This window comes from Chiloscyllium punctatum, chromosome 50 (assembly GCF_047496795.1).
Source record: "Chiloscyllium punctatum isolate Juve2018m chromosome 50, sChiPun1.3, whole genome shotgun sequence".
NCBI classification, from domain to species: domain Eukaryota; kingdom Metazoa; phylum Chordata; class Chondrichthyes; order Orectolobiformes; family Hemiscylliidae; genus Chiloscyllium; species Chiloscyllium punctatum.
Window position 1 is genome coordinate 28,670,212 of NC_092788.1, and position 11,635 is coordinate 28,681,846.

The window sequence follows — 11,635 nt, forward strand, 5'->3', positions numbered from 1 at the left end:
GGTCTGATTACTGCCCCATAACGTGTATCATGAATCTATCTACCTCTGCCTCAAATGTTGAAAGGCTGTGCAACTTGACGCTATCAGATCATTAGCAAATGATGTTTTTTTTTAATGTCCTGTTAAATTTACTGAAAGTATGTGTGGTTCGCAATTCATTCAGTGCAATGGATGTTCCCCTCCCATTCTCTCCTCTGGCTCTGAACTGTCTCCCTCTGTCCCAGAGCTGTGCATTTTCCCGCTGTTGTGAAGTGCTGCCTGGGTTTGATGTCTCTCTAAAGTTGTGACAGTGTGAGAGACTGACCTGCCTGCTTCAGGATAGCAAGGCGCAGTCTGCTGTGCTTCGTCAGACCCTGCTTTCCCCTGCGTGCAGCTCAGGGGGTATAGTCCGTTCTCAGGAACCATTCTCTGAAACCGTTTTGACGTGACTCGTTTACCCTTCATCCCAACACACACCTCCAAATCTGCAACCCCAGCCCTCCCATACCTTGCTGTTTCTTGTCGGAAAACGAATCAATGTTATTCACCGTAACCCCTCCTGGACTGAGATCGCAGGTCCCCCCCATCCACTGTGTTAATTTCCAAGTGGATTTATTTTGGCATTGTTGTGCAGACCTGGACCTGGACTTCTCTAAACCTGTTTGGGGTGGGGGGGTTTAATAGAGGGACGGTGTTTCCGGATGAAAGACTGCGCCCCTTCAGGTGGTCAGGAAGATCTCAAAGAACCATTTCTGGAAGAGGTCAGGAGTTTGCCAATTTACTGAGGCCCGAATCGCTCACCGGGAGCTCCCTTTGCACAAACTGGTTGCGGTGTTTCCCATCCAATACCATGAGTATGCCGTGGGCTGCATGGTTCTTCAGGCGTTTCACCAGCATCGTCCTGTAGCGGAACCCTCACTTTGGTCTCTCTGGGCTTTGGGAGCTCGGTCCAGGCTAGAGCAGGTTTCAGCAGCTTACGTGGGGAGACTGCCACCAGAACGGGGCAGGCTTGAGGGGCCGAATGGCCTTCTCCTTGTTCAATGAAAGGAGATTTGTTTGGATTTACACCAGCAGGGAGCAAGCAGCGATCAAGAGACTGAGTGTGAACTCATCAGGGTTTTGTGTTGGTTTTTTTTCCCCTTTCATCGGATGGGAGTGTTGCTGACCAGTCCCAGTGCCCAGAGGGCAGTAAGGGGTCAACCACGTTGCTGTGGGTCTGGAGTCACATGTTGGCCAGATCAGGTAAGGACAGCAGTTTCCCTCCCTAAAGGACATTAGTGAACCAGGTGGGCTTTTCTGACCATTGACATTGGATTCATCGTTAGGCTCTTAATTTCAGATTCTTTTTTATTGAATTCAAATTCCACCACCTGCCAAGGGTTTGAACCTGGGTCCCCAGAACATCGCCTGCGGATCTCTGGACTAACAGCTGTTTTTGTTTTAGTGTTCTCCGTTCTCGTTGGTCTTTAAGTTAGCACTTATTGAAATGAATGAGCAGATCCCGGCAACTACCACGAGGGGACAGAGAAAAGGCGAAGACAGGAGGTGAAGCGCTGGGTTCAAAATGGGACAGCAGAGGAGGGCAGAGTGTTCGGGTTCTGCCCGGAGATTGAGGCCACGCCTGCGAGGGAGGAGGACTGAGATGGAGGAGGGGAGCCCAGAGGCAAGGCTGAGGGCGAGGGAGCACAGCTGAGTCCACACGCCCAGGGAAGGCCGACTGGTCCGGGAAGCAGAGCTGCCTTGGGTTCAGCCGCAAGCACACATCCTCTGCCCTCTGTCTTCATCTGGCGTCAACTGAATCTGGTCAAATTGGTCGGAGATCTGGTTCTCACTTCTCAGCTGTGGGAGAATCGACAGGCCTCTGAATCAGAGTGAACCATACCACCACATCTATTCTGCCCATCTATTCAACACTAGTGCTGGCCTGCCCCGCCCCACAAATTCCATATTCCTCCATCTTCACCTCCCTTGTGTGTTTATCCAGTCTCTCCAACCTTAAACACATTGACACAAATACCCATCTATTTCCCATGTTCAATTCTCCACACTCACCTTCCAAAGGACTGACCCACGTTTTTATTAAGTGTCTATAGACTCTCTCGCTATCTGTTCTTGTATTTCTGACTAGCTTTCTGTCCTATTCAAATTCTGTGCCCCACTGAATCTAATCCTCTGACCCAACACCCTTTGGCACCATTTTAAGTTGGTTCTTTTTAAGGTTTGCATTCTCTTTCTGGTTAACCACGGATAGTGGGTTGGTCCTTGCATCTTTTCCGTGCTTGTCGGGAGGATCTTCCTAGGTTTCTGTCACTCCACCTCAGCTGACCCATCCTGGGGTCTGACAGGAAATTCGATCTCCAAACGCCCCACACTGGACATGTAGGGAGGGATGGCATACGATGCACTGGTATTTGGCAGCGGGAACCCAGGACCATTATTCTTTTGACTCAGATAAGACTACAACCCATCTCCTCCACCCAACCTCAGGAAACCTTTTCACACCCCCTGGGACCTTACCCGCTTCAATGCGAGCCTTACGCCCTCTCGGAACGCCGCCTCCACGTTCAGGGCTTCCTTGGCACTGGTCTCGATGTACTTTAGATGGTGGGCACTGCACCAATCCTCCACCCGCTTTGAGATGACCTGCCGAGTGAGTGTGATTAGCAACAGCAGGAATAGATCCGAGATCCCAGAGAATCCCCGACACCCCTCCCTCCACAGCTCACAAAGACTCTTGACTTTATGGAGGGAGGAGAAAGGCAGAGGAGGAGGGGATTCCTTCTGCACCTACTGGGGGTGGGAGGGTCTTCTAAGGAAATCTGAGGGGCAAGCTATTTTCAGTAGTAGGAGTCTGGAACATTCTTTCAGGGTGGTGGTGAAAACCGATATGATATGGGTATCTAAGGGACTCTTTGATACGCACATGAATATACCAATGGCGCAACGGCAGGCAGAAGGGATTAGTTTAATTTGGTGTCATGTTTGACACAATATCGTGGGCCAAATGGTCTGTTCCTGTGCTGTACTGTTCTATGTTCTACATCCTGCCTTCAAACAGCTCTGGTACCATCATAAACTTTGGTTTAAAGCTTTTTAAAGATACCTGTACTAGCTGAGGGACTGTGGGCTGCATTTGTAGAGGTGTTCTGTACAGGTACACTTGAGGAACTTGGACTGAACCTTTTCAATATTGTCAGTTCTGTCAAAGACTCCACTGTAAGGCTTTATTCACAACCTTCCACACTACCAGAAAATTCCTGATGAAGGGCTTATGCCCGAAATGTCGATTCTCCTGCTCCTTGGATGCTGCCTGACCTGCTGTGCTTTTCCAGCACACCACACTCTTGATACCGGAAGGATTGTGGATGCTTTAGGGAGGGGACAGAAAAGGCTTACCAGAACATTGCCTGGTATGTGGGATTTTAGCTATGAAGAAAGGTCGAATAGCCTGGGTTTGTTTTCACTGGAGGTTGAGGGTGACCTGATAGAAGTTTATAAGATTGTGAATGGCGTAGATAGAGTTGAAGGTATGAGGGTTTTCCCTGGGGTGCACTGGGTCAATGACCAGGGACAAAGGTTCAAGATGTGAGGAGGGGACAAAGTTGAAAAGAGATGTGCAAGGCAAGTTTTCTAACAAAGGGTGGTGAGGGTCTGGAATGCACTGCCAGAGGTCGTGGTGGTGGTGGAAGCAGGCACAACAGCAACATTCAGGAAGCACATGAATAGGAAAGGAATAGAGGGATATGGATCCTGTGCGTGAAGACAGTTTTGGTATGGAAGGGGGAAATGTGTCAGTGCAGGCTTGGAGGGCCGAAGGGCCTGTGCTCGTACTGTATTGGTTTTTATCCGTGTCCTTGTGTGACACGGTATTTCAAACTTTACGTGTTTTTTTAAAAATCTTCTGAGCAAAACCTGATCTCAGCAGCCCAGCTATGACTTTAACTTTGATTCCTATGGGTAACGTTGTTTCACTTAGCCTCTGGTTGGTGTTCCTGAAAACCATGACTTATCGAGCAGACTACAATAACGACAGGAGCTCGAGAAAGCCGTAAAGAGAGATTCTTCACCCTCCACTGGCTCCACTCCTGCACTGAGAGAGAATGTACCGGACAAGGACAAGCCTGTGACCTGCCAAATACCACCTTCGTCTGAGAGGTGAGGCTGTTCTGTGCAGCATGGTACAGCTGAATAGCTGGTGGCGTGTGCCAGAAGGTTAGTGTACAGACGAGCCACCCAAATACTTGGTGAGAGTGTGTCTCAGGGAAATGCGGGATGTTGTGGTTCAGTGCTGGGCGCGGAGGGTGGTGTATTTTGTGTAAACCTTACCTCGCTGCTGCCGCTCCTTAGGTCAGTCTTGTTCCCAATGACTAGGAACGGGAAGCTGTCTGGGTCCCTGGGGTCAGCCTGGAGCAGAACTCCTTCCGCCAGCTCTCCAGCGCCTTGAAGGAAGCCTCCGAGGTCACGTCAAACACCAGTACACAGCAATCCGCGGCTCTGTACAGGACTGAGCCCAGTGAGTGGAAACGCTCAGTGCCGGCTGTGTCCAGAGCTAGGAGCGGGGTAAACATTGATTGTAGAAACCCTGACTGAGATCCATTCACCCCCTCATTCTACAGAACCACCCCCCACCCCATCGGACGAGGCCATTCGGCCCTTCCAATCCAGGTTGGTGTGCCTGCTCCACGTGAGCTGCCCTCCCACCCACTGGTGCACGTCCCCTCACCCACAACACCTTCCATCACACTCTCCCCCCTCGTGCGATCATTCCTGTACCCCCCAAATGCTTGGATACAATTCCACTGAACCACTTAGAATCATAGAGGTGTACAGAACTCATCCACAGCCAATCAGATATCCTACAATAATCTAGTCCCATTTGCCAGCACTTGGCCCATATCCCTCTAAACCCTTCCTATTCGTATACCTATCCAGCTGCCTTTTAAATTAGATTAGATTACTTACAGTGTGGAAACAGGCCCTTCGGCCCAACAAGTCCACACCAACCCACCCAGACCCATTCCCTACATTTAACCCTTCACCTAACACTATGGGCAATTCCATCTGGCCAATTCACCTAACCTGCACACTTTTTTGGAGCTGTGGGAAGAAAAACCCACATAGACACGTTGTTCCAGCCCCCACCACTTCCTCTGGCAGATCAGTCCATACACATACCACCCCTCTGTGTGAAAAAGTTGGGATTTAATCAAGAGAACGATCCCAATAAAAAAAACAATCAAGACAGAATACACTCTCCTAACTAATGAAGATTTACAGCAAGGCTATACTGTGGGACAAATCCCACATTCTCCCCATGGGAGCAATTCCACACTCTCTGGGGAAACGCCTCCAGCCCCTATACTCCTCCTGAACTCTCCTCCATCTGTCACCTCTGACCCCTGCGTCCCTTCCTCCTGCCCCTATGCCCCCTCCCTATCTCCGTCCCCTCCCTATCTCTGTTCCCTCCTCTAGCCCCTATGCCCCTCCCTATCTCTGTCCCCTTCTCTAGCCCCTGTGCCCCCTCCCTATCTCCGCCCCCTCCCTATCTCCGCCCCCTCCCTATCTCCGCCCCCTCCCTATCTCCGTCCCTCCCTATCTCCGTCCCCTCCCTATCTCTGTTCCCTCCTCTAGCCCCTGTGTCCCCTCCCTATCTCTGTTCACTCCCCTAGCCCCTGTGCCCCTCCCTGTCTCTGTCCCCTCCCCTAGCCCCTGTGCCCCCTCCCTGTCTCTGTCCCCTCCCCTAGCCCCTGTGCCCCCTCCCTGTCTCTGTCCCCTCCCCTAGCCCCTGTGCCCCCTCCCTGTCTCTGTCCCCTCCCCTAGCCCCTGTGCCCCTCCCTGTCTCTGTCCCCTCCCATGGCTCTCTGAAATCTGTGCTTTTCCAGTTCCAGCCCCTTGAGCAATCCCCACATTCCTGTTCAGCCATTGGCGGCTGTGCCTTCAAGTGCCTGATGGAGGGGTGGAAGGTGGTCCCTTGAGCTCTGGCTGGGGCAGGGTGAAGGGGTAAAGTGTCTTTTACTGTCACAAACCTGGACGCAGACGTTTTTACCGTCAACGATGATGAAGTGGCTGAGGAAATCTGCTCCGATGGTGGCCTTGTACTGATTGGTGTAACGCTTATTCACATATTGGTTCATGAGGGACGATTTCCCCACCCTAAAACAGACCAAAGACAGGGTCAATGAATATATCAGAAGGCCCTTTGCCCCTTGTGTCTGCTGGCCTGTCATTTCCATCCACGGATGCAGAATGTTCCAATAAAACATGTTTTGAAAACAGACCCTTCGGTCCAAATTGTCCATGCTGACCAGATTTCCTTGTGCACCTTTCTTATTCAGGTACCTGTCCAAATGCCTTTCAAATATTGCCACTGTCTCCGCATCTCCCACTTCCTCTGGCACTTCATTCAATTCACTCAGAACACTCTGAAAGATTTGGCTCTCGGGTCCCTTTTAAATCTTTCTGCTCTCACCTTAAAAATACGCCCTCTAGTTTTGGACTCCCCGACCCGAGGGAAGAGGTTTAGCCTCAGTCTGGAGAACTGCATCCAGTAATCATCAAGGTCCCAATCACCGTCACCTCATCTCATTGACTACACACTCTCTCCTGGTCCATTTCCCCCAGCCCCTACACCCCCTCCCTATCCCTGTCCCCTCCTCCAGCCCCTACACCCCCTCCCTATCCCTGTCCCCTCCTCCAGCCCCTATACCCCCTCCCTATCCCTGTCCCCTCCTCCAGCCCCTACACCCCCTCCCTATCTCTGTCCCCTCCTCCAGCCCTACACTTCCTCCCTATCCCTGTCCCCTCCTCCAGCCCCTACAACCCCTCCCTATCCCTGTCCCCTCCTCCAGCCCCTACACCCCCTCCCTATCCCTGTCCCCTCCTCCAGCCCCTACACCCCCTCCCTATCTCTGTCCCCTCCTCCAGCCCCTACACCCCCCTCCCTATCTCTGTCCTCCCCTCCTCCAGCCCCTACACCCCCTCCCTATCTCCTTCCCCTCCTCCTGCCCCTACACCCCCTCCCTATCTCTGTCCCCTCCTCCAGCCCCTACACCCCTCCCTATCTCTGTCCCCTCCTCCAGCCCCTACACCCCCTCCCTATCTCTGTCCCCTCCTCCAGCCCTACACTTCCTCCCTATCCCTGTCACCTCCTCCAGCCCCTACACCCCCTCCCTATCCCTGTCACCTCCTCCAGCCCCTACAACCCCTCCCTATCCCTGTCCCCTCCTCCAGCCCCTACAACCCCTCCCTATCTCTGTCCCCTCCTCCAGCCCCTACACCCCCTCCCTATCTCTGTCCCCTCCTCCAGCCCCTCCACCCCCTCCCTATCTCTGTCCCCTCCTCCAGCCCCTACACCCCCTCCCTATCTCTGTCCCCTCCTCCAGCCCTACACTTCCTCCCTATCCCTGTCACCTCCTCCAGCCCCTACACCCCCTCCCTATCTCTATCACCTCTTCCAGCCCCTATACCCTTCCTTATCTCTATCACCTCCCCCATCTGTCATCTCCTGCAGCCCTTATCCTACCTCTCTCTCTCTCCCCTCCACCATTAAGGTGGTCATTGATGGTAGAGCTTTTGGTCACCTCTCCTACTGTCTCCATCAGTGGCTTCTGTTTCAATCCACACTCCTGTAAGCAACTTAGGGCCTTTTAAGTACAGGAAAGGTATTACACAAATCTGTTACCTCATAGTGTTACTGGATAAAACACAGCAGACTGAAGAATCGTTCTGTAACACAACTCGAATCTTGCAGAAAAGAGAGACCAATTGTTGAAGTTTTCCATTTGCTCTCATCAGGACAAGTGCGCAAGACTGCCAAATCTCAGCCACTATTAGGAGTTTAAACTTCAGACGATAAGACCATTGCCATGGTTGGGGCTATGGGTTCCTCAATCTCCTGGTTAATTCTGAAAAGGTTATCTTAAATGCTTTGTTCAGCAGAGGTGCTGATGCAACTGAGATTGGTTAGCAAATAGCTCATAGATGGTAACCTGATATACAATGTGTTGGAGTTTCCTGGTCTCTATGTGTGTCCTGAGAGGAACAGCCTCAGAGATGGATGATATTTGGGAGGATGGGGAGGGTGAGAGAGGGGTTGCCTATTAAAGGGGATGTCCCTACCCTACGGAACAGTAATCATAGAGTCCCGATAGTGTGGAAAAACAGGCCATTTGGCCCATCCTACCCAGAATCGCCGAGAAGGACGACCTTCAGGTGAACAGTCTTCGCCATTTTCCCATTGGATGTTGTGGAATCGGAGTTCTGGAACAGAGAATGGGATACATGTTACCAGGCATCACAGGACTGGTTTGTTCAAGGGGGTGTGGTGGTAGAGTCACCAGGAACCATGGGGGGGACACAGGTTCAAATCCTACCACAGCCTGTGGTGGAATTTAAATTCAATTCGTTTAAAAACCAGGAGCTACTCTCAGTGATGACAATGGATGTCAATTCATGTAAAAATACATCAAGTTCACTAATGTCTTTGTCGACAGGGAAACCTGCTGTTCTTACCCAGTCTGGGATGACCTGACTCCAGACTCACATGGATTAGCATGGGTGACCAATGTTGTTCTGACCAAGGATGTCCATGTCCCATGAAAGAATAAAGAGGGAAAAAAATATATTGTTGGTCGTTTGTGGGATCTGGGTATTGGCTGCTATCTTTACCCAGTTAAGGAGGTTTCATTTGGAAATCAATTGTGATGTTCCAGGAAGGTGACAGGGAACTTCTTGTCCAGAGATTTTCAGGAACTCCAAAGCATCACAGAACCTCCCCCCAATTAAATCATCTTTCCCAAAGTGGGCTTCTCCCTTAACGTGGAAAATCGCCACAGCTCGATTTTCTCACAGTAAGTTCCCACCAAAAGCCAGTGTGACAGTAACCCAGATGGTATGTTTATTTACGAGGGCTAATCGAGGGATCAACACTGAGACATTCAGAAGTGTTCCTTTCACGTAGCACCCTCCACTCCACCCCCTCCCAAACATGTTCAAAAATAAGGCTGTGGAAACTATAGGTTCTCTTCAGACACTTGACTGAAAGGTGGCTCTCCCTGAGCATGCGGCGCTCCCTCAGCACTGACCCTCCGACAGTGCGGCGCTCCCTCAGCACTGACCCTCCGACAGTGCCCACTCCGTCAGCACTGACCCTCCGACAGTGCCCACTCCCTCAGCACTGACCCTCTGACAGTGCCCACTCCCTCAGCCCTGACCCTCCGACAGTGAGGCACTCCCTCAACACTGACCCTCTGACAGTGCGGCGCTCTCTCAGCACTGACCTTCCGACAGTGCGGCACTCCCTCAGCACTGACCCTCCGACAGTGCGGCGCTCCCTCAGCACTGACCCTCCGACAGTGCGGCGCTCCCTCAGCACTGACCCTCCGACAGTGCCCACTCCCTCAGCACTGACCCTCCGACAGTGCCCACTCCCTCAGCCCTGACCCTCCGACAGTGAGGCGCTCTCTCAGCACTGACCCTCTGACAGTGTGGCGCTCCCTCAGCACTGACCCTCTGACAGTGCGGCGCTCCCTCAGCACTGACCCTCCGACAGTGCCCACTCCCTCAGCACTGACCCTCCGACAGTGCGGCGCTCACTCAGCACTGACCCTCTGACAGTGCGGCGCTCACTCAGCACTGACCCTCTGACAGTGTGGCGCTCCCTCAGCACTGACCCTCTGACAGTGCGGCGCTCCCTCAGCACTGACCCTCTGACAGTGCAGCACTCCCTCAGCACTGACCCTCCGACAGTGCCCACTCCCTCAGCACTGACCCTCTGACAGTGCCCACTCCCTCAGCACTGACCCTCCGACAGTGCGGCGCTCACTCAGCACTGACCCTCTGACAGTGCGGCACTCCCTCAGCACTGACCCTCCGACAGTGCCCACTCCCTCAGCACTGACCCTCCGACAGTGCGGCGCTCACTCAGCACTGACCCTCTGACAGTGCGGCGCTCACTCAGCACTGACCCTCTGACAGTGTGGCGCTCCCTCAGCACTGACCCTCTGACAGTGTGGCGCTCCCTCAGCACTGACCCTCTGACAGTGCAGCGCTCACTCAGCACTGACCCTCTGACACTGCCCACTCCCTCAGCACTGACCCTCCGACAGTGTGGCGCTCCCTCAGCACTGTCCCTTTGACAGAGCCCCCTCCCTCAGCACTGACCCTCCGACAGTGCCCACTCCCTCCGCACTGACCCTCTGACAGTGCGGCGCTTCCTCAGCACTGTCCCTTTGACAGTGCCCACTCCCTCAGCACTGACCCTCCGACAGTGCCCACTCCCTCCGCACTGACCCTCTGACAGTGCCCACTCCCTCAGCACTGTCCCTTTGACAGAGCCCCCTCCCTCAGCACTGACCCTCCGACAGTCCCCACTCCCTCAGCACTGACCCTCTGACAGTGCGGCGCTCCCTCAGCACTGTCCCTTTGACAGTGCCCACTCCCTCAGCACTGACCCTCCGACAGTGCCCACTCCCTCAGTATCGACCCTTTAACCCCTAAAGTAGATTGGTGAACCAGATGAGTCCTTACGATGGTTTCATGGTCAAGATCTGTTTTTATATTGGATTCGAACCCAGTGCCCCAAACCGTTAACTGGTTGTCTGGGTACATAGTCTAGTGCCAACACTACTCAGAGGAGAAAGTGAGGACTGCAGATAGATGCTGGAGATCAGAGCTGAAAAGGTGTTGCTGGAAAATCGCAGCAGGTCAGGCAGCATCCAAGGAACAGGAGTTTTGGGCCCTTCCTGTAGAAACGTCGATTCTCCTGTTCCTTGGATGCTGCCCGATCTGCTGCGCTTTTCCAGCAACACACCTTTTCAGCCACCCTTCCTCAGCACGTCCTGTTTATTCATGATGTCTAGGAGACAGAAATATTTTGCAAACAAACACTTCTCTTTGCCAACGGGTGCGAACTGCATGAAAATTACTTCCTTGCAACGTTACACAACTCAGCTGCGGATACGTGTCTCTTGTTGTCACAGACACGACCAAAACTTCGTAAATTATAAAATGCCTGCAAACATCGCCCTCTTCGAATCAACTCTCAATTCAAAGATTCTTTTCAAAGATTGACAAGAACTGGCCCCTCAGCCCGAGTTTGATAAACAGAAGCTGTAAAAGATGACGGAGAACTCCAGGGCCTATTGATATAAAGTTTTTGGACTGAGTGACATATAAAACAATCCGATTTTTTTTGTGGAAATAATTTAAATGAGAAAAGGGGGAACGTTTGCACCTTACCCACCCTGTCGTTTCGGGCAAATACAAACTTCTCGCCTTTAAAGCCCCAACTTCACTCCGAAGTGGCCAAGTTTTTAGGGAATTTTAGCTACTTCCTTGTTTTCCCTCCCCCTCGGAGTTTACCACCAGCCTCTGGGAGGTGCTTTCGTCTGTTGCTGGACGCTCCTTGAGGCTCTAGTTCTGAAGATCTGTTGTCTCCCAGCATCGTAAGGCAGGGACAGACCTGGCCCGCACCTGCAACAGCCCCAGTCCCTGGGATAAGGGACAGGGAGCAGAATTAAACTAACATTCTTTCAGTGTCTCTTCAAAATGTACAACTTCCAAACTACAACTCAAAGTCTCTGTCACCTCCTCCAGCCCCTACACCCCCTCCCTATCCCTGTCCCTTCCTCCAGCCCCTCCCTATCTCTGTCACCTC

The 11,635-nt window shown here is 52.5% G+C and overlaps 1 pseudogene; it reads right to left on the bottom strand.

The window, feature by feature from the left end:
* Nucleotides 1–1,300: 1,300 nt before the first annotated feature.
* On the bottom strand, nt 1,301–11,573 carry LOC140470089 (ras-related protein Rab-7a-like; annotated as a pseudogene).
* Nucleotides 11,574–11,635: the final 62 nt, after the last annotated feature.